This window comes from Lipotes vexillifer, unplaced genomic scaffold (assembly GCF_000442215.2).
Source record: "Lipotes vexillifer unplaced genomic scaffold, Lipotes_vexillifer_v1.1 scaffold120, whole genome shotgun sequence".
Taxonomy (NCBI): domain Eukaryota; kingdom Metazoa; phylum Chordata; class Mammalia; order Artiodactyla; family Lipotidae; genus Lipotes; species Lipotes vexillifer.
The window spans coordinates 3,301,188-3,326,274 of NW_006791240.1; the positions used below are offsets into that span (position 1 = coordinate 3,301,188).

Below are 25,087 nucleotides of genomic sequence, written 5' to 3' on the forward strand. Positions count from 1 at the left end.
AAAAAAAAAAAAAAAAAAAAAAGAATGAGTCATGAGAATTGCATATTCAGAGAGGATGTGGACAGGTTAAAAAATAAATCAGCGCTCACTTGCTTTTTGGAGAGACTTCAAGAAGGAAATGAGATTTCCAGCACTCTTGCTCTGAGGGGGAGGAAGTTGAGGTTTGGTGGCGGCCAATGATTCCCATAGCTCTCTCCTCCAGATGTGAAACCAACTGAGAAATATATACAGGTGTCAGAGAGAGATTACAATAAAAATGTTATCACTGATAAATCTAGATTGGAGACCATGTCTTGGACCCGAAATCGCCTTCCTATTTTCCTCTTACTTTTATCCTGAATAGAACTCACTCACTGGTCCCAGGCAGATCAGCTGGACATTTCCAGTCTTCCTCTGTAGAAGACAGAAGGGCTGAGGAAGGATCACCAGACAGTTCTCAAAGGAGAGAAACAAGGAGAATGGGCTGTATATGCCTAGTGACCCTTTCCCCTACCTCACCAATTAGATGAATCAGGAATCAGCAAACATGTACTATAATGGACCAGAAGGTGACTGTTTTAGGTTTTGAGGCCTCCTCAGCTCAGCTGTTGTTGCAGAGAGGCAGGCATAGACAACATGTAGATAAATGAGGATGGCTGTCGTAATCATTTGCTAGGACTGCTGTGGCAAAGTACCCACAGAATGTGTGGCGTAAACAGCAGAAATGTATTCACAGTTCTGGAGGCTGGAAGTCTGAGATCACGGTGTAGGGAGGGTGGGTTCGTTCTGAAGACTGTGAGGGAATCTGCTCCATGCCTTGATTCTAGCTTCTGGTGGTTTGCTGACAATCTTTGGCATTCCTTAATTTATAGAAGCATCACCCTGATCTCCACCTTCATCTTCACCTAATAGTCTCCCTGTGTACATATCTCTGTCCAAATTTTCCCTTTTTATAAGGACACCAGTTATATTGGATTAGAGGGCCCACTCAACTCCAATATAGCCAACATTAACCAATTATATCTGCACATAAGCAGATTAAGGCCACATTTTGAAGTACTGGGGTTAGGACTTCAACAGATACATTTGGAGGCGACACAATGTTGTATTTCATATACATGTTAATGTGGCATGAAATATTCTTCTTCTCTTTTCTTCCCAACCATTTAAAATGTGTAAATATATGTGGGCTGTACAAAAACAGGCCCAGGGCTGTACTTTACCAACCTCGAGTCACCCCTTCTCCAGAGGGGAGGATTAATTGTGGGGAGGATTAAATGAGGGAGGAAAGGAGGGACCAAAGTATTCCTCCAGTCCTAATCCCTCCAAAGGGGTGAGTGGGAGTTCCCTGCCCTCTTTGGAAATATGGGCTATGGGATAATAAATACCCCATATTATATAGCCCAAAGGGCTCCGGCTAGCTGGGAAGCAGATTATATTCCAGGAAGAATGGGAGGCATTAGCAAGGATGGTGGAATGTGAAAAACAGAACAACAACAACAAAAAAGGAGACAAGAAAGAAAAGGAAAGAGCAGAAAGATTTTTAAAAATTAGAAAATCTGTAGAGAGATTTGCCAGTATAACATGCAGTCTTCATTTTAAAGCATTTAAAAAACACAGTGGGTCCTATAAGGAATTGATCAACATGGTCAAAGTAATTAATGAGGAAGAGGAATTGAAGTAAATTCACAAGTAGGAAACATGGAGAGACAGGTAATGCAAAAGTCTAGATTGAGTTTACAAGAAGCTGACTGCAGCTATGGGTGTAGAGTGAAGAAAGTAGAATAGAAAACATCTTTGTTCTAAAGACTCTAATTCCTATCTAAGACTTTTTGAAAGCTCTTTGTTATATGTTCTTGGAGTACTTCTTACTCCCCATTTTGGAAGAAATGCAAGTAAGGCTTTGATTTTCATTGTAAAACTTTTGATGCATGTAGATATCCTTTTAGTCAGCAATCTGCTTTAGGCACTTTATTTCTTATGATTTCTTATAATTTCTTATGATTGATTTCAGTATTTAGTTCCTAGTGGTTTGCTTTATTATAAGCTTTATTATAAGCTTTTATGAACCAACTGATGATTGTTGGAGGGGGTGGTCTTAAGGGACATGCCACTGTCACCTCCCTTTCACTATAATACTTGATGAAATCTGCTTAAATATCAAGCCACATGACTAAGAACAGAGCATGTATACTTCTTTTTTTTTTTTTTACTTCCCTCCGGAATTGCCTTTATGGATTTGTAATTTAACAAGGGCCTCTGAGCTTTAATTAAGGGTCAGTTTTTTCTTTAATAGCCATAGAAGAACAGTCCTGCAACTTTTATGAAGCTTCTGTTAAAGACTTGATTATATTATTTGGTGCAAGTGTATGAAGAGCTAGGTAATAAGTTATTTCTAGACTTTAACACTAGAAATAAGATAATTTCTCTCTGATGAACTATTTCCTTTAATTAAGGTAACCATGCTACAGAACTTTTTAATATTCACTTTTCTTTGCCTTTTCAGAAGCTCGGAGGCAGTCTTGCACTTGATTCTAGTGGAGAAACTCAACCTAGGATTTTCAGTACAACTTTCTCCTTTTCCACTTTGTAATTTGGATCTTTTTGTTTTTAACTTGCTTTAGTGATTTTATTACATAGTGCCTTTTATTACAAACAGACACGAAACTTTTCTGAATGTAAGTAGGATAAATGATTGACTCTCATCACTTTGTCCAGGCGTATTATTCTCTAATACAAATTTTTGTGACCTTAGTAACCTTCTGATGCCATCGCAGGTTACAGTGATTTTTTTTCTCCCACATATTCCTTAATCAACAATTTCTCTCCTGAAATGCTAGATTTGTTAAGGAAACAAATACATACTAGAATCCAGAAATACATCAGTTTTTTTTTTTTAAAAATATTGTTTTAGTTAGCAGTTCAATTATTTCTCTTTGAAAGAATGAAAAAAAATTTTTTAATTATTTTATTTAGCTGTGTTCATTAGAATTCTTTTGCTTGAAGCTTAACTCAGAACCATATAAGCACAAAAGGTATGTATTGTTCAAATAATTTGAAAAGCCAGACTTATCTGTCTAGCTTTAGGTATGGTTAGATCCAGGAGCTCAAAATAAGACTCATTACTCTCTCTGCTTTACCAGACTAGGTTTTGGCTTCATTATCAAGCAGATATTCCATACAAGGTAGCAAAAATGACTAGCAACAATTGTGTACTGGCAGCTGGCATTTCTAATGAAAAAATCAAAAAGTCTGTCTTTCAACAGTTCCAGCAGAAGTCTCAAGGAGAACTTTTATTGGCCTGGCTTAGGTCAGGTGACCGTCTCTGGACTTAATCACTATGGTTGAAGAAATTGAGTATTTAATTGGCCAGACTACCAGGATGTGCCCATTCCTAGAGCCAGGAGTTGCGATTGGCCCCATCCAAACCACCTGGACTCAGAATGAGGAAGAGATGGTTCCCAAAGAGATTCTGGGCTGAACAAAACACAGGTTAACTACATCCCCCCATTATGTTTCCATCCCTTGTCTCCCCATCATCCATACACCTTCTTTCCCATTTTAAAATTCTCAAAATCACCCTGGCTAATGTAATGCAAATATACCTCTACAAGGAATACTGTCTCTTCCTCTACTCTAACAGAAGACAACTCTGAGGCTCATCCAATTCCAAAATCTCCAAGTCATGGCATTTTTCTTGGTTAGGTCTAGACGTAGCTCCTCATGGCTTGACATCCTTTGACTAAATGATATATTTAACACTACCAATTAGCAGTAGCAGAGAAAAAACACTATTGCTGCAATAAAGCTTCCATCTGAAAAAGTGAAAGAAGGATAACCCCTAAATAATGATCTCAGGTTCATAGCAATCATCTCATGCAGGACAAAGAGAGCAAGGACTCCCTGACCTGGCAGTGGATGGAGTTCTTTGTTCAAGAATCTGGCTTATCTCTCTCTCCTTTCTGGGAGGAACTCCCTTTTCCATTACCCTGCATAGCTATCTGGCAGATGGACATTGGGGAGGCTTTTCTTCTAACAGCTGTAATATTTTAGTTCCTCCCTTCTATTGGTGCAGGTTTGGGGGCTGGAATTATCCTTGTGAGGTAGGCATTCTCAGGGCTGTTTGGTGAGCTTGGACTTTTCTCTGGCAGTGCCACTGTCTCTCCTGACAGACTTGTGGGTCTGTTTATTTCCTGAATACTCCATAGATTGATTCTTGTAGACTCATGCCCATCAGTTGGGTTCCAGCCCTCATGGATTCTTCCTCTCAGGCAATCTGCCTTTATGCTCTGCCCCTCTCCCAAATCATCTGGACCTTAGACTGGGAAGCAATGGGCTGTCATCATGCAGATCCTACTCCTTGGTGGTAGGGTTCCTGGGGATGGCTTTTATAGAGGAGTGTAACTGCTCTCCATGTTAGTCAGGGAGTATATGGCAGGAAGTGTTTGGAAGTGGTTCTCCAGCTCCCTGGCTCACCACAATCCCCATCTCTTTTCCATGTGCTTCCCACTCGTGCTAATTTTAGCGTGAGGCAGAGATTTATACCTCTGCCATCCCAAAAGACACAGGGCTATCTGCTATTGGTCATTTTTAAGTGCCAGACACAGGCAGAAAGGATGACTCTTTGTAAGGACTAAATCCCTTTTGCTTTCTTCTTCCAGAACTGCCAGATTAGGCTGAAGGCCATCCTTTTCTTGTATGATCTTACTGAAGGCTGAAAGAAGTAACCAGTGCCTTCTAAGATTCTTTGTTTTTTTCCATTCCCCTAACACTCTACCCTTGATATTCATGTGATTTGAGTTCCGAGATACACTAGGTACCTTTTAACTAGCTGCTTTTCTATCAGATAACAGCTTTTGCCCTTTTCCTAGCCTGAGATGGGGGAACCCTCCACCTCACCTCAGCTCAGTCAGTATCATGTTGTAAGGTCTGTTCTTTGTAATCCTCTACTTCCAAATTCTGTATTACTTAGGAGTCATTTTGGTGCAAGTAGTAAAAATCAGCACATAAAAGTTTAAATAGAAGGAATTTGTTGGCTTCCATACCAGAAAAGTCAGAGATGCAACGGTCCTCAAGCATGTTGATTATAGAGGTTCAATGTCATCAGGGCACATTTTTTCCCCTTGTCTCTAATACCTGTCTTGGCTACATTCTAGCAGTTTTTCCATTCTTTTTAGCAAAGATGAAGTTGTAGGCTTGCATCTTTCTCAGAGCTAGCAACATAGCCAAAACTGTAAATATAGGAATTCCTTTCTTGGCTTGTCTGAGTCACCTGCTCATTCCTCAGGGGGATGTAACCCTCTGGCATGTAAGCTCTGCAGTACATGTCGACCTTCTCTTGATCCAGGAGCAGGATCAGCCTCTTGGACTGAGAATAGCAGGGGATTGATGTTTTTCCAAGAGATGCTGGGTTAAAAAGCCTATGGCCCGATATCACCATAGGATGGCTTTTATCAAAAAGGTAAGAGGTAACAAATATTGGGGAGGATGTGGAGAAAAAGGAACGCTTATACCCTGTTGGTGGGAATGTAAAATGTACAGCCATTATGGAAAACCATATGGCAATTCCTCAAAAAGTTAAAAATAGAACTACCATATGATCCAGTGATCTCACTTCTGGGTGTATATCTAGAAGACCTGAAATCAGTAATCCTGAAGAGATATCTGTACATGCATGTTTATTGCAGCATTATTCACAATAGACAAGATATGGAAACAACCTAAGTGTCTGTTAATAGATTAATTAGATGAGTAGACAAAGAAGATGTGGTATATATATACAATGGAATATTATTCAGCCATGAGAAAGAAGTAAGTCTTGCCTTTTGTGACAATGTGGATAGACCTTGAGGGCATTATTATGCTAAGTGAGATAAGTCAGACAGAGAAAGACAAATACTGTATGATATCACTTACATGTGGAATCTAAAAAGGCCGAACTAATAAGAACAGAGAGTAAGATGATGGGGTTGTGGGGTAGGGGAAACGGGGAGATGTTTTTTAAGGGTACAAACTTGCTATAAGTAGGTAGACAAGTTCTGGAGATCCAATGCACAGCGTAGTGATTCTAGTCAACAGTACTCTATTATAAACTTAAAAGATGCTAAGAGACTAGATCTCAATTGTTCTTACCACAAAAAAGAAATGGTAATTATGTGACATGATAGAAATATTAGCTAATGCTATGGTGGTAGTCAAATTGCAATATCTTAATGTAGCAAACCAACACATTGTACACCTTAAATTGATACAGTGTTACATGTATAGCTTAATAAAAAATAAAAACTAATTTTCAAAGCCTATGTCCCCTTAAATTGATAGTGTTACATGTACAGCTTAATAAAAAATAGAAAATAACCTTTAAAGCCTATGTCCCCTACATTGGTTAAGTCACCTTCAAGGAAAAAAGGCAAATACTAAACACAATTCAGTCTTAGTTATATGTCATCATATAATCATTAAACATATATTGTTTCTATAGCACAGTGGTTTTCAGATATTTTGGTCTCAGGACCCTTTGACTCTTAAAAATTGTCAAGGACTCCAAAGAGCTTTTCTTTATATAGCTATCGATATTTACTATATTAGAAATTTTCTATATTCAAAATGAGAACAGAAATTTTTAATTATTTTTCATAAATTTATTTTAGAATAACAATAATAAATCCATTGCATGTTAACATAATCAGAGTATTTTAGTGAAATATTACTGTATTTTCCAAAACAAAAGTAAATTTAGTGAGAAGAGCATTATATTTATTTTAAACTGGCTGCTTTGTTACTTTTTTTCACATTTATATAAATCTCTTGAATGTCTGACTTAATAGAAGACAAACTAGATTTTTATATCTGCTTCTGCCTTGATTTATTGCTGTATAGTTTTGTTTTGTTTTTTTTTTGCGGTACACGGGCCTGTCACTGTTGCAGCCTCTCCCGTTGCGGAGCACAGGCTTTGGACGCGCAGGCCCAGCGTCCATGGCTCACGGGCCCAGCCGCTCTGCGGCATGTGGGATCTTCCGGACCGGGGCACGAACCCGCGTCCCCTGCATCGGCAGGCGGACTCTCAACCACTGCGCCACCAGGGAAGCCCTGCTATATAGTTTTTGTAGAAGTATATGAAAAAAATCTAGCCTCATACAGTTACGTAGTTGGAAAAAGGAGTATTTTAATAGCCTTTTTAGATAATTGTGAATGTTCTTCTTTTATATAACACCAAGAGTCACCAAGTGGTAGTTTCTTGATATGTTGAATAAGAAACAATATCAATGAGCTTTTCATGTTCTGTTACATTAAAATTCATTAGTCAGATTTGCACTTTGAATGTATCTTTTACCCATGCATGATTTTGTAACATCATGCCTTGATTATTTGGAAAATGTGGGTTATTCAGATCTTCCAAATTTTGACACATTTCATTATATAATTAATAACATTTATATCATATAATATGTAATATAAAAATTACATTTGTTTATATCACATAATTCTCAGTAAATTATTTAAGTATTTAGAAGCTGTCAAGCTCATAGTGGTGGATACAAGCTTTCCAAAATTCTAATTCCCTCTTGAAATCTTGAATTTTATCACTGACAACAAATATCATCACTTTTCCCTTAAGTGGCAGTCTCACTTTGCTAAGTTTTGAGAAGATGTCTGTCAAATACCCATGTCCTAAAAAGTGTAGCCTGTCAGTTGTTTGTTCAACTAGAAATGGTCCTCCATGGAAAAAGCTCTGGTTCAGCTTGCAATTCAATCACACATGCTTTTCCTCGAGCCAGCCATCAGACTTTCATAGGCAATACAAGTGCTTTATGCTTACTTCCTATAATGTCACAGGGACTATTAAAAGATGTATACTCAGGGTTGAGATTTAATAAAATAAATAATTTTTACTGCTTCATCAAGGATGTTCTTAAGCGAAACTTGCAGGGTGTTTTTCCCCTGCTAGTGCATGGCTTTGAAGTGTATGGAGACTATAGTTGCAGTCTGGGGCCACTTGTGCTAAGGTACCAGCAGTTTTACTCACACTGTTTTGCACCATCAGTACAAGTATCAACGTAATGAAAAAAGGCAAATAACATCTTAGCATTAAAAAGAAAATAATTTTGACCTCATAAACCTCCTGAGCCATCTTAGAGACCACAGGGGATCTGAGGACCACACTTTGAGAACTGCAGCCAATCTTGTAAGAATTGAAATAAAGATGTCTTTTGAGATCAACTATAAAAGGACCCATGAGCATGAGCTGCTATTTTGGCTTATCCTCTGAGTTTTATCTGCCATTTTTTTCATGTGACAATACATGTCAAACTAGACTTGAAATATTCTGTTCTGAATTTCCTTTGAGAGTTGGGAAAAGTCATTTTAACAGAAGAAGTCAGGAAATATTGATCCTCGGTAAACTTGTTTGCCAGACAAATTTAAAAACTGTCTTACGGGCTTCCCTGGTGGCGCAGTGGTTGAGAGTCCGCCTGCCGATGCAGGAGACGCGGGTTCGTGCCCTTGTCCGGGAGGATCCCACATGCCACGGAGCGGCTGAGCCCGTGAGCCATGGCCGCTGAGCCTGCGCATCCGGAGCCTGTGCCCCACAACGGGAGAGGCCACAACAGTGAGAGGCCCACATACCACAAAAAAAAAAAAAACCAAAAACTGTCTTACTTTGATTTAAAATGTTTTGTTTCTTAAGAATAATTTTAAGGGATATTAATGTGTTCACATTATTTTTTATATGCAAAATCATAAACAATTTTTCTGGTTTATGATATTTAATTTTGTCTTATTATATACGAAATGTCATCATTATGAAATGGCTATGACATTCTTTTTTTTTTTTTAATAATTTTGAAAGCACATAGCTAAATGTTATGAATTGGACACCAGAGAGCACAGAAAAAATTTCATGCATATAACTATACAGAACTATGGAAAATTGTCCATCTCATTTCCCTTCTCAGGTGGTTTTCAAATGCTTAGTTTTATTTTGATTCTTTTTAAAAATGCAGCACAATTAATTGTAGATATTAAATAATGTAAATTAGAATGGACTGATCATTTGTGTTGAAGAGATGGCTGGCCAAGGTTTCAGGAAGCCTGGACCCTTGTCCTTACTTTCACTCATCAAAAATTTGTAAACTCATTCAAATCACCCAACTTCTCTCAGCCTCACTTCTTTCGTCCATAAAAATAAGAGTATTGGACTAAATAATTTCTGAGGCTCATTCATGTGCCAGGATTTGAACTGCAGTGTACTCAGAATAGTTCAGTTGTGGTGGGAGAATTCGAAACTATTTCAAAGTTCTTCTCAATTAGTATTTCGAAAGCATTGCATATGAAAATATGCAATATGAAAATAAGAAGGAGGCACAATGAATGTCTTCTTCACCATTTTATATTATAACTTTTGGATCACAGCTATATGTAGTCTTTACTTTTAATTCTTCTATTTTTCTCTGTAATTTTCAGCACTTTTTATTTAATATGAGAATTACTTGTCTTTCGTCTTGCAAGGATGTTATTTGAAATCATCATTTTATGAGTGTTATTAGAATTTCTTTATTAGAAAGCATTTAGAGTCATTCAATCTTTTTGGTTATCTTGTATACCTAAAGCCAATCTAACCTTTTTCTCAGTATAATAGAAGTCCCATTACCTCATCTCTTAACTATCACAAAAATGCAAGTATTTTTAAATGTGGGATTCATTACACACAGCAATATTCTAAAATAAAGGGACTCTAAGATTCCCTAATGTAAAGTGATTAGAGAAATTTGAATTTTAATCTATTTAACTCCCATCAGTATCATTTCCATTATAACTTTTCATCAACATTGGGACAACATTTCACCAGCACAAACAAAGCAAAGGAGAATTCCAAATTCCTACAATTGAAGCATATCAGTTGTCATGCTGTGCTTGTAAATATTTTATGTTGGCTCAAGACTCAGAGTAAATGTGTTATTTTTCTCTGTTTACAAATAAATAGGTACTTTTAAAACTTCAGTTCGGATACATGGAAGTATCAGTGGCATTCTGTTGTAGTTGGTTTTACTGAAATCGGTCTGTTGTTACTATACCTCCTTTTTATTGGACACTATTTTAATGACATTATATTATACTAGTAAAAAGTTGGTTGTTATTGATGCACATGGGGAAAGGACTTATTTCATATTATAGAGCCTTGTGTGTCTGTATTTATGAATTCCCATGGTACTGAAGTAACATACTAGAACCACAAAAATAACCATATATCTTCCAAATCATATGAAGCATTATATACTCCAGGAGACCCTCACACATTTAGCTCCATCTTCACCAGACTCAATCCTCTTCATAGTGAGTGGGACTCATGGGCCTATTTTGAAAAGACACAACAATACCTGGCATACTTGGTGGATGTGAATATGGTAATTAGCTCTAAATAGAGGTGGAAAGACTGTTGGTGGTCTTTATAGCTGATAATACACAAAACAAAGACATCAACTAAGCTGGCCACTAGATGAACTTGGAGAAGAGACAAAATAAATAAATAGATCGATGTAAAGATAAATAGGAGAGGTGAATTTGTAGTTTAGCTGAGACGTAACACAACATACTAGTATCCCCACCTGTTTTCTAATTATTTTTATGATCTTGGAAAACATTTCCCACTTCTTTCTCAAGATGGAGATGGCCCGAGGTAATAGACACAGAGCCCAGGCGCAGACTGGAGTTGGGGGTGGGATGCTCTTTGCCCCAGTGGCAGCTGCACTGTTGGCCAATAGTGGAAATGAAATGTCAGGCTGAGAACAGTCTTGTAGGGAGTCCTCCAGATGACTGACATTATTCAGAAAACAAACCGCACATTTAGTACTCACGGAAAGGAAGCAGACTGTATGTTTTTGGTTACATCTGGGTGTCCAGCCCATAACATCAGCAACTACATCTGGGGATGAAGGAGTGCCCTAGATCAGTTTTTCCAGGACAGCAATTAAATGAATGATTTTGGAAGCTTAAAGGTCTCAGAATATGGTGCTACTCATTTGAGGTCATTCTAATTAAGTTAAGCATGTTTTTTTCTCAGAATCTGTAAGGAAGGCCAACGTCTGTTTTTCTTTTCATAAAAGAATAACCACAGTGGAAGTCTGGGGTGAAAATAAGCCCAAACAGATTTCTCCTAGAAAACATCTATTTCTTATTTATCTGGGGTTTATTTGAGAAAAATGATTCTTGTAGGATAATAGCAACAAAACATAGTAGATTATCACATAACCAAAATTTATCCTGAAATGAGACTACATCTAGTTTTAAAAAATCAAAAGATATAATAGAGTCTGAAACTTGGCATTTGATATTGAGACAGAATGGCTCACATTTATTCTTTAGTTAAAAACAGCAATGAATTTGCAGAAACTATATTAGCAGCAGCAGAATTATGAAATTTAAAAGCATTTTTCTGTATATATCACTGTCCTAGGTATTGTATAAAGAGAGTTAACAAACATAGGAGTCGTTATGTGTTTAACATTTAAAACCATATTATATGTGGGCATACAGATGATTTGGACAAAGGAATTAATATGACACAAGTGTCTGACATGAATAAATATTTGAATAATAATATTAATATTGTATATGAGAAGAAGGGAAATTTCATAATCAGGTAGAATGATATATTAGGGAGAGATTTGCATATTAAGAATGAGACCCAAAGGAAATTTCTACCATGAGGATATTTTAGGAACTGATCAATTATTCTAAGTAATTTAATCATAATAATTATCATTATTATGATAGTAACAATAATAATGAACCACTATTTTAGATGGCGGTGTATTTACTATGCTATTATAATTTCTTATTTTAAAACTTACTTCAAAGACATCCTTGTCTGAAATAAATGATAAAACATTTAATAAATGTAGAAAGATACTTAGCTTGAGATGAAAAATTATTTAAATCATCCATTACAGGAGAAGGGTAGAAGACAGAGAATAATCCAAAACAATTCAAAACCATGCATAATCTCCTGCTCCTTTCTACCAGCTTTATTCAAAGGTAATAAATACACAGCAAGCATTTCTATCCTGTTTAGAAGATGGGAAAACTGAGACATAAATATTTAAATATTTTACTCAAGACTAACGAGAAAGTAATAAATCCACATGAAGAAAATGTTCAAGTTTTTCAATCCTTTAACTTTAGCTCATGCTGCCCTTGTAAATGTTTATCATTTATCATTGAGGGTTTCTCAAATAGTACCATGTATAGAGAAACTCATATTATTTGAGTTATTAGCATTTTCATGACAATTCTCTAATATAAAACACAAATACTTCTTTCCAAAGTTTTAAGTGATATCAAAGAAAACCTGATGTGATAAGAGTCCTGAATATTTTTTTAATTGGCAGGTACAATGACAAGAGTGGATAAAATTGGGAAATAAATTGACTTCTGATTTTATTCTCACATGTTGTATATTCATTTGCTGAACAGTTTTTATGGTCTACATGAGCTGAGCTAGAAATATCTACATTGCTACACATGAAAGCCAACCTCACAGTGAGGTCCAGAGCTGAAGGAAGTTTAGGCAGGAAATAGAGAGTCACTGAGTCATGTCATGGGAATGTATGGCTAGTGAGCTTTGATAACATTCAGTTAAACCACACTGTTGATTTTGGAAGATTTGTCGTGGGAACCCTAAGTAGAGTCCTTACCCTCTTGGGGTACATTCGTTTTTATGTTTCCTACTGTATTTAAGTGGTTTGAGATAGTTATTTCTTTTTTTGGTGTGGCAGCAGAGAAAACCTTGAAATGTAACCTCTATAGAGTGTGTCACATAAGCTGTCTATTTGGCAATTGTCCTAAGTGGCCAACTGGTCACCCTTATTTTGCTAACTATAGGGGGAAAAGCCAAGCTAGGGCTCCATTTCAATCAAAAAATGATTTTGCTCAAACCTCTAGCCAGGTTTACTGGGATTACAAACCTATCATCCAATCCTGTTGGCCACTGTTCTACCTTCTGCTCTCTTTTTACTGATAGTAGACAATGACCCAATGCAATGTGTCAAAAATAAACTGAGAAAACTAGTGCAAAGGCCAGGGGAGACAGAGCAGGAGGGCCTTAAACTCTAATGGTTCTGTTTATAAGTCCTTTCCATGCACTCTGACATTTGCTTCCAACAGGGCTGTTGCTGCTCAGTTCCCCATAACCTGGGCATCTAGCACACCTTCCTACTTAGACCCTGTTCTTTCAAGTACTAATTCGTTCACTCAATTCAACAAATAAGTATAGGAGGCATACTGACTGCCAGGTACTGTTCTAGAGGCTGGGGTACAACAGTAAAAACAAGATCTCTGCCCTCCTACTTCTTACGCTGGTGGAGTGAGAAAACAGTAAACAAGGTTGAGTAAAATATATAGTATGCTGAATGGTGAGAAGTGCACTGGGGAAGAAAAGAAAGAAAATAAAACAAGAAAGAGGGTAGGGAGTTGGCAGGAGTAGAAAGAGTTTGCAGTTCTAGGTTGGCTAGTTGGTGAATGCCACACTGAGAAGGTGGCGTTTGAGTCAATATGGGAAGGAAACGTCTGCTGTGCATCCACCCTAAGGGCTGGAGTTCTGGAAAGAACTGTAGCTCTTTTTGCCCCAGTTGTAAATGAACCTTTGAGGTGAGCAACTAACCCTAGTAGTGTGACATCATGACAAGTACAGTTTAGAGCAGGTTGGGGCTAAGTTCCTTGTACAGGTTAGACTCTTCTCTTACACTTCCAAGGTATAACTTCAGCACTGAAATACGACTCACAGATCACTGATTACACATGCCATATAATTCATACTCTGGAATTTTTGCTAAATACTTTCATTGGATTTTAAAAAGCAAAGCAAAACAAAACAAAACAAAAAATGCTTCTCCAGATTAGAGTGTCTCCCCTTCTAATAAATTATTAGGATTTCTCCTAATAAATTATTTCGGACTCCTCAGATTTTAGGTAATCAAATCACTAATGTTTCCAATGTCATATTAATGTCCTCTAAGCTGACTCAACCTTCTCTCATTCACTTATTCAAAAATACTTGTTGAATGCCTACTGTAGTGCCAGACACCAGGAATATAATGGAGAAATGTTTTTCCATTTTCCATTTGGCATTTTTCCAAAGTCTGTTTCTGTCACCCTTTGGCCTCAGCATAGAAGTTTCATTTTAATCTTTTACTCAAAACAGCCTGCCCATCTGCCAGTGGCAAATCCTCTAGTATGTCATAAGCATGTCACGTGGCTATGTGGCATAGTTAATACCTACTAGCATCCGTCAATGTATGACTTCAAATTATTTCCCCAAAGCAAATGAACATGTGGAATTCCTTAAAACAAAACAAAAAACACAAACTTTTGAAATAAGGTTGCACACTGTTATCATTAAAGTCAATTATAATTAAAGTTGAACTTATAATTTATACTTCAGATAGTAATAGTCCCATGATTATTTTAAATGAAAGTTTAAAACAATGGGTTTTTTAATTTAATATTTTTTATACAGCAGGTTCTTATTAGTTATCTATTTTATACACATCAGTGTATACATGTCAATCCCAATCTCCCAATTCATCCCACCACCACCACCACCCCCGCTTTCCCCCCTTGGTGTCCATACGTTTGTTCTCTACTTCTGTGTCTCTATTTCTGCCCTGCAAACTGGTTCATCTGTACCATTTTTCTAGATTCCACATATATGCGTTAATATACAATATTTGTTTTTCTCTTTCTGACTTACTTCACTCTGTATGACAGTCTCTACATCCATCCACGTCTCTGCAAATGACCCAATTTCGTTCCTTTTTATGGCTCAGTAATATCGCATTGTATTTATGTACCACATCTTCTTTATCCAGTCAACTGACGATGGGCATTTAGGTTGCTTCCATGACCTGGCTATTGTAAATAGTGCTGCAGTGAACATTGGGATGCATGTGTCTTTTTGAATTATGGTTTGCTGTGGGTATATGCCCAGTAGTGGGATTGCTGGATCATATGGTAATTCTATTTTTAGTTTTTTAAGGGACCTCCATACTGTTCTCCATAGTGGCTGTATCAATTTACATTCCCACCAACAGTGTAGGAGGGTTCCCTTTTCTCCACACCCTCTCCAGCATTTGTTGTTTGTAGATTTTCTGATGATGCCCATTCTAACTGGTGTGAGGTGATACCTCATTGTAGTTTTGATTTGCATTTCTCTAATAATTAGTGATGTTGAGCAGCTCCTCATGTGCCTCTTGGCCATCTGTATGTCTTCTTTGGAGTAATGTCTATTTAGGTCTTCTGCCCATTTTTGGATTGAGTTGTTTGTTTTTTTAATATTGAGCTGCATGAGCTGTTTTTATATTTTGGAGTTTAACATGTATTTAAAACAGATTCCTCCAGCTCCGTTTTTCTCCCTGAAGATTGCTTTGGCTATTAGGGGTCTTTTGTGTCTCCACACAAATTTTAAGATTTATTGTTCTAGTCCTTAAAAAAATGCTATTGGTAACTTATAATTGTTAACTAATTGCATTGAACCTGGAGATTGCTTTGGGTAGAAGAGCCATTTTCACAATATTGATTCTTCCAATCCAAGAACATGGTATATCTCTCCATCTGTTTGTATCATCTTTGATTTCTTTCATCAGTGTCCTATAGTTTTCTGAGTACAGGCCTTTTACCTCCTTAGGTAGGTTTTTTCCTAGGCATTTTATTCTTTTTGTTGCAATGGTGAATGGGATTGTTTCCTTAATTTCTCCTTCTGATCTTTTGTTGTTAGTGTATAGGAATGCAGGAGATTTCTGTGCATTAATTTTGTATCCTGCAACTTTACCAAATTCATTGATTAGCTCTAGCAGTTTTCTGGTAGCATCTTCAGGATTCTCTATGTATAGCATCATGTCATCAGCAAACACTGACAGCTTTACTTCTTCTTTTCCAATTTGGATTCCTTTTATTTCTTCTTCTTCTCTGATAACTGTGGCTAGGACTTCCAAAACTATGTTGAATAAGAGTGGCAAGAGGGGCTTCCCTGGTGGCGCAGTGGTTGAGAGTCCGCCTGCCGATTTAGGGGACACGGGTTCGTGTTCCGGTCTCGGAAGATCCCACGTGCCGCGGAGCGGCTGGGCCCGTGAGCCATGGCCACTGAGCCTGCGCGTCCGGAGCCTGTGCTCCGCAACGGGAGAGGCCACAACAGTGAGAGGCCCGCGTACCGCAAAAAAATAAAAAATAAAAAATAAAGTAGTGGCAAGAGTGGACATCCTTGTCTTGTTCCTGATCTTAGAGGAAATGCTTTCAGTTTTTCATTGGTGAGAATGATGTTAGCTGTGGGTTTGTTATATATGGCCTTTATTATGTTGAGGTAGGTTCCCTCTATGCCCACTTTCTAGAGTTTTTATCATAAATTGGTGTTGAATTTTTTCAGAAGCTTTTTCTGCATCTATTGACATGATCATATGGTTTTTATTCTTCAGTTGTTAATATGGTGTATCACATTGATTGATTTGCATATACTGAAGAATCCCTGCATCCCTGGGATAAATCCCACTTGATCAATGGTGTATGATCCTTTTAATGTGTTGTTGGATTCTGTTTGCTAATATTTTGTTGAGGATTTTTGCATCTGTATTCTTCAGTGATATTGGTCTGTAATTTTCTTTTTTTGTAGTATCTTTGTCTGGTTTTGGTATCAGGGTGATGGGGGCCTCATAGAATGAGTTTGGGAGTGTTCCTTCCTCTGCAATTGTTTGGAAGAGTTTGAGAAGGATGGGTGTTAGCGCTTCTCTAAATGTTTGACAGAATTCACCTGTGAAGCCATCTGGACCTGGACTTTTGTTTGTTGGAAGATTTTTAATCACAGTTTCACTTTCATTACTTGTGATTGGTCTGTTCATATTTTCTATTTCTTCCTGGTTCAGTCTTGGAAGGTTATACCTTTCCAAGAATTTGTCCATTTCTTCCAGGTTGTCCATTTTATTGGCATAGAATTGCTTGTAGTAGTCTCTTAGGATGCTTTGTATTTCTGCAGTGCCTGTTGTAACTTCTCCTTTTTCATTCCTAATTCTATTGATTTGAGTCCTCTCTCTCTTTTTCTTGATGAGTCTGGCTAAAGGTTTATCAATTTTGTTTATCTTTTCAGAGAACGAGCTTTTAGTTTTATTGATCTTTGCTATTGTTTTCTTTGTTTCTATTTCATTTATTTCTGCTCTGATCTTTATGATTTCTTTCCTTCTACTAACTTTGGGCTTTGTTTTTCTTTCTCTATTTCCTTTAGGTGTAAAGTTAGATAGTTTATTTGAGATTTTTCTTGTTTCTTGAGGTGGGATTGTATTGCGATAAACTTCCCTCTTAGAACTGCTTTGCTGCATCCCGTAGGTTTTGGATTATCATGTTTTCATTGCCATTTGTCTCTAGGTATTTTTTGATTTCCTCTTTGATTTCTTCAGTGATCTGTTGGTTGTTTAGTAACATATTGTTTAGCCTCCATGTGTTTATGTTTTTTTTCTCTGTAACTGATTTCTAATCTCATAGCGTTGTGGTTGGAAAAGATGCTTGATATGATTTCAATTTTCTTAAATTTATCAAGGCTTGATTTGTGACCCAAGATGTGATTTATTCTGGAGGATGTTCTCTGTGCACTTGAGAAGAAAGTGTAATCTGCTGTTTTGGGATGGAATGTCCTATAAATATCAATTAAATCTACCTGGTCTATTGTGTCATTTAAAGCTTGTGTTTCCTTATTAATTTTCTGTCTGGATGATCTGTCCATTGGTGTAAGTGAGGTGTTAAAGTCCCCCACTCTTACTGTGTTACTGTCGATTTCCTCTTTTATAGCTGTTAGCATTTGCCTTATGTATTGAGGTGCTCCTATGTTGGGTGCATATATATTTATAATTGTTATATCTTCTTCTTGGATCGATCCCTTGATCATTATGTAGTGTCCTTCCTTGTCTCTTGTAACATCTTTATTTTTAAGTCTATTTTATCTGATATGAGTATTGCTACTCCACCTTTTTTTTTTTCTTAAATAAATGTATTTATTTTATTTATTTATTTTTGGCTGTGTTGGGTCTTCACTGCTGCGTGGGGACTACTCTTCATAGCAGTGTGTGGGCTTCTCATTGCGGTGGCTTCTCGTTGCGGAGCACGGGTTCTAGGCACACGGGCTTCGATAGTTGCGGCATGCAGGCTCAGTAGTTGTGGCTCACGAGCTCTAGAGCACAGGCTCAGTAGTTGTGGTGCATGGGCTTAGTTGCTCCACAGCCTGTGGGATCTTCCCGGACCAGAGATCGAACCTCTGTCCCCTGCATTGGCAGGCAGATTCTCAACCACTGAGCCACCAGGGAAGCCCCCTCCAGCTTTCTTTTGATTTCCATTTGCATGGAATATATTTTTCCATCCCCTCACTTTCAGTCTGTAAGTGTCCCTAGGTCTGAACTGGGTCTCTTGTAGACAGCATATATATGGGTCTTGTTTTTGTATCCATTCAGCCAGTCTGGGTCTTTTGGTTGGAGCATTTAATCCGTTCATATTTAAGGTAATTATCAATATGTATGCTCCTATTACCATTTTCTTAAATATTTGGGGTTTGTTTTTGTAGGTCCTTTTATTCTCTTGTGTTTCCCACTTAGAGAAGTTCCTTTAGCATTTGTTGTACAGCTGGTTTGGTGATGCTGAATTCTCTTAGCTTTTGCTTGTCTGTAAAGCTTTTGATTTCTCCTTCGAATCTGAATGAGATCCTTGCCAGGTAGAGTAATCTTGGTTGTGGTTTTTTCCTTTCATCACTTTAAATATATTGTGTCACTCCCTTCTGGCTTGTAGAGTTTCTGCTGAGAAATCAGCTGTTAACCTTATGGGAGTTCCCTTGTATGTTATCTGTCATTTTTCCCTTATTACTTTTAATAATTTTTCTTTGTCTTTAATTTTTGTCAGTTTGATTACTATGTGTCTTGGTATGTTTCTCCTTGGGTTTTTCCTGCCTGGGACTCTCTGGGCTTCCTGTTCTTGGGTGGCTATTTCCTTTCCCATGTTGTGGAACTTTTCGACTATAATCTCTTCAAATATTTTCTCGGGCCCTTTCTCTCTCTCTTCTCCTTCTGGGACCCCTATAATGCGAATGTTGGTGCATTTAATATTGTCCCAGAGGTCTCTTAGGCTGTCTTCATTTCTTTTCATTCTTTTTTCTTTATTCTGTTCTACAGCAGTGAATTCCACCATTCTGTCTCCAGGTTACTTGTCCATTCTTCTGCCTCAGTTATTCTGTTATTGATTCCTTCTAGTGTATTTTTCATTTCAGTTATTGTATTGTTCATCTCTGTTTGTTTGTTCTTTAATTCTTCTAGGTCTTTATTAAACATTTTTTCATCTTCTCGACCTTTGCCTCCATTCTTTTAATGAGGTCCTGGATCATCTTCACTATCATTATTGTGAATTCTTTTTCTGGAAGGTTACCTATCTCCACTTCATTTAGTTGTTTTTCTGGGGTTTTATCTTTTTACTTCATCTGGTACATAGTCCTCTGCCTTTTCATTTTGTCTATCTTTCTGCGAATGTGCTTTTTGTTCCATAGGCTGCAGGATTGTAGTTCTTCTTGCTTCTGCTGTTCTCTTTCTGGTGGATGAGGCTATCTAAGAGGCTTGTGCAAGCTTCCTGGTGGGAGGGACTGGCAGTGGGTAAAGCTGGGTGTTGCTCTGGTAGACAGAGCTCAGTAAAACTTTAATCTGCTTCTCTGCTGATGGTGGGGCTGAGTTCCCTCCCTGTTGGTTGTTCGGCCTGAGGCGACTTAGCACTGGAGGCTACAGGTTCTTTGGTGGAGCTAATGAAGGGCTCATGCCAAGGAGTACTTCCCAGAACTTCTGCTGCTGGTGTCTTTGTCCTCACAGTGAGCCACAGCCACCCCCTGCCTTGGCAGGAGACCCTCCAACACTAGCAGGTAGGTTTGGTTCAGTCTCCTATGGGGTCACTGCTGTTTCCCCTGGGTCCTGATGCTCACAGTACTTTGTGTGTGCCCTTCAAGAGTGGAGTCCCTCTTTCCCCCAGTCCTGTCAAAACCCTACAATCCAATCCCGCTAGCCTTCAAAGTCTGATTCTCTGGGAATTCCTCCTCCCATTGACAGACCCCCAGGTTGGGAAGCCTGATGTGGGGCTCAAAACCTTCATTCCAGTGGGTGGACTTCTGTGATATAACTGTTCTCCAGTTTGTGAGTCACCCACCCAACGGTTATGAGATTTGATTTTATTGTGATTGTGCCCCTCCTACCGTCTCATTGTGGCTTCTCCTTTGTCTTTGGATGTGGGGTATCGTTTTTGGTGTGTTTCAGTGTCTTCCTGTCAATGATTGTTCAGCAGTTAGTTGTGATTCCAGCGCTCTCGCAAGAGGGAGTGAGTGCATATCCTTCTACTCTGCCATCTTGAACCAGTCTCTTAAAACAATATGTTTAATGAACAATATTGTTATTTCATGACACATCCATTTTTTGCTTAACACAAAGTTTCTCCTTAGGCTCAAAATTATCAATCCATTTGATTTTTTTCTTTTCAGCAGTGTTCCAATTTCAATAATGACCTCAAGAATTATTTTCATCCCTCAGAAAGGAACGAATATGATAGGTCATATTTTTGGCCTGATAATTCTCCTAAAATCCTCATGCAAATAATGAAAACTAGCAAAGTGGGCAGAGATGAGAAAAGAAAAGTAAGTTGAAGTGATTAGCCCCATGACCTTTGGCTGTTTCTTGAGTTTTTTAAATGCAAAGCCACCATTGTTCAGATTAATGGAATTAACACATTCAATTTTGGCCCCAGGAGATGATAAATAAGTAAATTACTTGGTACTTTCAACTAAAATCTAATTTAAATACTTTATAAAAAGAAAGTGTAGGGACTTCCCTGGTCGCTCAGTGGTTAAGAATCCGCCTGCCAATGCAGGGGACACGCGTTCGATTCCTGGTCCGGGAAGATCTCACATGCCGCGGAGCAACTAAGCCCATGCGCCACAACTACTGAAGCCTGTGTTCTAGAACCCGCAAGCCACAACTACTGAAGCCCATGCGCCTAGAGCCCGTGCTCCATAACAAGAGAATCCACCACAGTGAGAACCCCGTGCATCACAACCAAGAGTAGCCCCCACTTGCCACAACTAGAGAAAGCCTGCATGCAGCAATGAAGATCCAATGCAGCCAAAAATAGATAAATAGGGCTTCCCTGGTGGCGCAGTGGTTGAGAGTCCACCTGCCGATGCAGGGGACACGGGTTCGTGCCCCGGTCCGGGAAGAACCCACATGCCACGGAGCAGCTGGGCCCGTGAGCCATGGCCGCTGAGCCTGCACATCCGAAGCCTGTGCTCCGCAACGGGAGAGGCCACAACAGTGAGAGGCCCGCATACCACACACACACACACAAAAAGATAAATAAAATCTTTAAAAAAACTAAAAATAAAAAAAAGTGTAAAGGGAAGTTTTAATGGGTAAATTGTTTTCAGATACCTACATTTACCCTGTTATTTTCTAAATTGATTGGAGTTGAAACACATAAAGTAACCTTTAATTTCTCTAAATCATTTATTAGAAATTGGTCAGAGGAAGAAAATGAGCAATAATGTGATATCTTCTTCACTTTTATTACAAAAAAGTGTACAAATGTCTGGATACTAAACCACTAGATTAAGTTTTAATTTGGTTTACCAAGAGATAAATTTCAATAACACCCTGAAAAGACTTAATTATAGTTAGTTGCCTTATGGAAGTTTAAAAGGAAAACAGCAAACCATAAGGATTAATTGACTACCTATGGATTATGTAACTTGATGTCCGTTTTTTTAAATTGAAAATTGATTTTTTATTAGTAATTCTAACAAAATTTGATGGCCTGAACTAGTTTATTAACAGTGGAGAAAGAGATGTGAATATATTTAAAGATATTTAGAAGCTAGAATCAATTAGATAAGGTGAGAGGTTAGAAGGAGATAGAAGAATCAAGGATGACACCCAGCACAGGAGGAATACCAAGTCCAGTCAGAAAGGGTGTGTTCAACTGGAGATTTATTAAATCTGAAGGAGTTGAGGGTTAACCCAGTGAGATGGTTATTGGGCAATTAAATATGAGTCTGAAATTCAAGTGGAGAACATTTTAAAGAAGCATGACCTAAATGTTTCAAATACATGTAATACAAAGTCCTATATGATCATAGCATAAAGAATAATTAATTCTGTGAGCCAGTATCAAAGAAGGCTGCAGAACAAAGATGCTATTTGAACTTAAAAGATAGGTAGGATTTCAGTAGATGGAAAGAAGGGAAGGATATTCCATGTTGAGGCAACATCATGAGCAAAGATTCAAAAGCTTGAAAGTGATTGATGTTATCAGGAAATAGCTAGTTGTAGAAAAAGCAAAGAATTCATGAAGAAAGATAATGGGGATTGAAGTCAGTAAGAAAGATGACTGCCAAGTACTGGTAATCTTTTAATCTTATTCTATAGAATTTTCATTCTGTTCTCTAGGGGCAATTGTGATCCTTTGAAGATTTTTGAAGGAGAAAGAACCAGATAACTGGAAATGAGATATTGCAGATATGGAAGTAATTGGGTTTGGTGGCTGAATTTATGTGGGATTGGGACATAAGTACAAATCAAATATAATATTGATATGTCTATTTTGGAAGGCTAGGGTTAATGGAGGTGCCATTAATTAAAAATAGAGGGCTTCCCTGGTGGCGCAGTGGTTGAGAATCCACCTACCGATGCAGGGCACGCGGTTTCGTGCCCCGGTCCGGGAAGATCCCACATGCCGTGGAGCGGCTGGGCCCATGAGCCATGGCCGCTGAGCCTGCGTGTCCGGAGCCTGTGCTCCGCAATGGGAGAGGCCACAACAATGAGAGGCCCGCGTACAAAAAACAAAAAACAAAAACAAAAAAAGCAATAGAGAGCAAAGGGGGAGCATCCCAAATGGAGAGTTGCTCTAAGGAGGCAATAGACGTCTAAGATGCCACTCTCGAATTGTAGTGATGGAGATGGAGATTGGGTAGTTTGGGTCTTTACAACAGAGATTACTGTAGTTATAGGAGGGAGTAATGAGAAAGAGGAGGACTAAGGATAGAACTTTAGGACATGTCTACATTTAAGGGTAGGGCAGGAGAAGAACTAGAGGAAGAAGAGGAGTGACCAGAGACACAGTAGAAGAACCAGGAGAGGGCAGTAGCACAGAAGCCAAGGAAGAAGCTATGACTAAAGGGGAAATAGAGGTAGACATTTTAAAGCAGTCACAGGTGACTAGAACTGAGATGAGATCTTTGGATTTGGCAAATAGGAGGACACATCTGAGAGAGAGGTCATGGAGAGAATATTTTCAGTCGAGTGATGGAGCCAGAAGCCAGATTACAAAAGGTGAATGACTGTCAGCTGCTTGAACTGCAACAAGTATAACCTTTGAGAAGTCTGTAAAGTCGAGGAAAGTGACTGTGGCGAGGCAGGGCAAGACATTAATTGAAAGGAAGATCTGTATATCTAAGAGGTAAGGGTCTCACAACAGACCAAGGTTAACACTTCTGAGCAAGGAAGTGTTATGAAGGTGCCCAAACTAAGAGCATTCTAGTGATGTGATTACACCAACATCTCATGAAACCTCTCACAGGATGCTCACTCCCCTATACCCTATAGTCTTGGGGGTCTCTCTCCGCCTTTTAGAGCATTTACTCTATGTCCATGGTTTGAAACTTGACTCATTTCTTTCCTTTTTATGGGCTATTTGCAATATGTTAACCTCTCCTGTTGTTTATAAGACATGTAGCCAAAGTAACTTCATAGATATTTAACATTTGAATTATTTTTAACATATAATAAGAGCAGCCCAGGGACGTTGAAAAAGCATACATATATATATATATATATATATATATAATGATAACGACAAAGTCAACCACAAGCACTATTACTATAGCAACAGCAACATTAGCTACTGCTAAGATTTCCTTTACTTTGTGCTAGGACAGTGCTAAGAGCTTTCAATGGATTATCTCATTGAATCCCCACACAGTTCTATGAAGCAGGGACTACTAACGTCTACATTTTACAGATGAAGAAACCATGTTTAGAGAGACTAAGTTGCCCAAGGTCACAGAGCTTACGAGTGGTGAAATGATATGACAGAGACTGATACTATACTTCTTTTTTTTTTTGTGGTATGCGGGCCTCTCACTGCTGTGGCCTCTCCCATTGCGGAGCACAGGCTCCGGACGCGCAGGCTCAGCGGCCATGGCTCACGGGCCCAGCCGCTCCGCGGCATGTGAGATCTTCCCGGACCGGGGCACGAACCCGTGTCCCCTGCATCGGCAGGCGGACTCTCAACCACTGCGCCACCAGGGAAGCCCTAGAACTTCTTTATATATTCAGATATTAACCCTTTGAATGTGATATACCACAAATATTATTTTCCCATTTTGTCATTTGACCTTTTATTTTACTTCATTTTTTTAAAAGTGATTGTGGAAATCAAATTGTTATGGAATTTAGATGCCACTGGACACATTGAAAAGAGTGATGTCACAGTTTCATTATAAAATAAAATATTTACAATATACCAGGTCTTATATCCTTCACTGTTATTTAAATATATATTGAAAATGTTTAGATATCAACTTTAAAAAGTATAATTTTTTCAAAGTTATTTTAGGAGATTCCTGATGAGGTACCTGAGGAACAACATTTGAAAGTTTTAGGTCCTCATCAATAGTTTCAGTAGTTTGACACCACGAAACAAAACAGCCTGTGCAGGTATCAGGAAAGATGATGTGACTTCATAGTCTGAAAGGGTGAAGTCCAAACTCTGCCAGTTACTACAGGCAAGTTACAAACCTATTTGAGCCTCAGTTTCACCATAAATAATATATGGAGACAATAATGTACCTTCCGCATGGGGTCATTATGAAGATTAAGGGATAATGTCAATGTGTTCACAATATAATAGACCATAAATATTTTCACACTGCTTAGGTAGTTAACAAAATGAAGGCGTGGTTTGCCTTACCAGACTATCAGTTATCTAGGATCAAATTACTTACCTCTGATTTTTCTTCTTCCTTTTCACAGCCTGCATAAAAATCGGAAGAAGCTATTACATGCTAGTA

The 25,087-nt window shown here is 38.2% G+C and overlaps 1 pseudogene; it reads right to left on the reverse strand.

Annotated features, from left to right (window-relative positions):
* The window catches only part of LOC103078209 (polyadenylate-binding protein 2-like), a 40,783-nt pseudogene extending 35,478 nt beyond the window's left edge, over positions 1-5,305 (reverse strand).
* Between the last annotated feature and the right edge of the window lie 19,782 nt (positions 5,306-25,087).